Source organism: Sapajus apella, unplaced genomic scaffold, assembly GCF_009761245.1.
Source record: "Sapajus apella isolate SASKATOON/1434 unplaced genomic scaffold, GSC_monkey_1.0 scaffold132, whole genome shotgun sequence".
NCBI classification, from domain to species: domain Eukaryota; kingdom Metazoa; phylum Chordata; class Mammalia; order Primates; family Cebidae; genus Sapajus; species Sapajus apella.
Window position 1 is genome coordinate 1,440,099 of NW_022437072.1, and position 1,823 is coordinate 1,441,921.

A 1,823-nucleotide genomic window follows, 5' to 3' on the forward strand; every position below is an offset into this window, starting at 1 on the left:
AAAGGGGTGTTGAATTTTATTGAAGGCCTTTTCTGCATCTATTGAGATGTTCATGTGGTTTTAGTCATTGGTTCTGTTTATGTGATGGATTATGTTTATTGATTTGCATATGTTGAACCAGCCTTGCATTATGGGGGATGAAGCTGACTTGATTGTGGTGGATAAGCTTTTTGATGTGCTGCTGGATGTGGTTTGCCAGTATTTTATTGAGGATTTTCACATTGGCATTCGTTAGGGATATTGGCCTGAAATTTCCTTTGTTGTTGTTGTGTCACTGACAGGTTTTGGAATCAGAGTGATGCTGGCCTCATAAAATGAGTTAGGGAGGAGTCCTTGTTTTTCTATTGTTTGGAACAGTTTCAGAAGGAATGGTGCCAGCTCCTCTTTCAACCTCTGGTAGAATTTGGCTGTGAATGCATTTGGTCTGGGCTTTTCTTGGTTGGAAAGCTATTAATTATTGCCTCAATTTGAGAACTTGTTTTTGGACTATTCAGGGATTAGTCTTGGGAGGGTGTATCTGTCCAGGAACTTATCCATTTCTTCTAGATTTTCTAGTTTATTTGTGTAGAGGTGTTTTATAGTATTCTCTGATGGTAATTTGTATTTCTGTGGGATGAGTAGTGATATCCCCTTTATCATTTTTTTTTGTTGTGTGTCTACTTGCTGCTGCTCTCTTTTCTTCTTTATTTTTATTTTTATTATTTTTTAAAAATATGGAATGCTTCATGAATTTGCATGTCATCCTTGTGCAGGGACCATGCTAATTTTCTCTGTATCGTTCCAGTTTTAGTATATGTGCTGCTGAAGCGAGCACTCTTTTTTTCTTTATTAGTCTAGCTAGTGGTCCATCTATTTCGTAAATCTTTTCAAAAAACCAGCTCCTGGATTCATTGATTTTTTTTTTTTGAAAGGTTTTTCATTTCTCTATCTCTTTTAGTTCTGCCCTTAGTTATTTCTTGTCTTCTGCTAGCTTTTGAATTTGTTTACTCTTGCTTCTCTAGTTCCTTTAACTGTGACATTACGGTGTCTATTTTAGATCTTTCCTGCTTTCTTATGTGGGCGCTTAGTACTATAAGTTTTTCTCTAGACACTGCTTTATCTCAGAGATTCTAATACGTTGTCTCTTTTTTCTTATTGGTTTCAAATAACTTACTTATTTCTGCCTTAATTTTGTTATTTACCCAGTAGTCATTCAGGAACAGGTTGTTCAGTTTCCATGCAGTTGTGCAGTTTTGAATGAGGTGTGAAGACAAGATTAGAGAAAAAAGATTGAAAAAGAATGAACAAAGCCTCTAAAAAAATATGGGACTATTTGAAAAGACCAAACCTATGACTGACTGGGGCCCCTGAAAGTGATGGGGAAATGGTACCAAGTTGGAAAACGCACTTCAGGATATTATCCAGGAGAACTTCCCCAACCTACCAAGACAGGTCAACATTCAAATTTAGGAAATACACAGAACACCACTAAGTTACTCCTTGAGAAGAGCAACCCTAAGACACATGATCATAAGATTGCCACGGTTGAAACAAAATGTTAAGGGCAGCTAGAGAGAAATGTCAGGTCACCTACAAAGGGAAGCCCATCAAACTAACAGTGGATCTTTCTGCAGAAACCTTACAAGCCAGAAGAGACTTGGGGCCAATATTCGATATTCTTAAAAGAAATAATTTTCAACCCAGAATTTCATATATAGCCAAACCATATTTCATAAGTGAAGGAGAAATAAAATCTTTTACAGACAAGTAAATGCTGAAGGATTTTGTCACCACCAGGTCTGCCTTACAAGAGCTCCTGAAGGAGGCAGTAGATATGGGGGGGG

At 37.2% G+C, this 1,823-nt stretch overlaps 1 non-coding gene across 1 annotated transcript; it reads right to left on the reverse strand.

Annotated features, from left to right (window-relative positions):
- Positions 1 to 707: 707 nt before the first annotated feature.
- On the reverse strand, positions 708 to 814 carry LOC116539756. Its single transcript, XR_004264170.1, has one exon. It is a non-coding gene; the product is annotated as a U6 spliceosomal RNA (small nuclear RNA).
- Between the last annotated feature and the right edge of the window lie 1,009 nt (positions 815 to 1,823).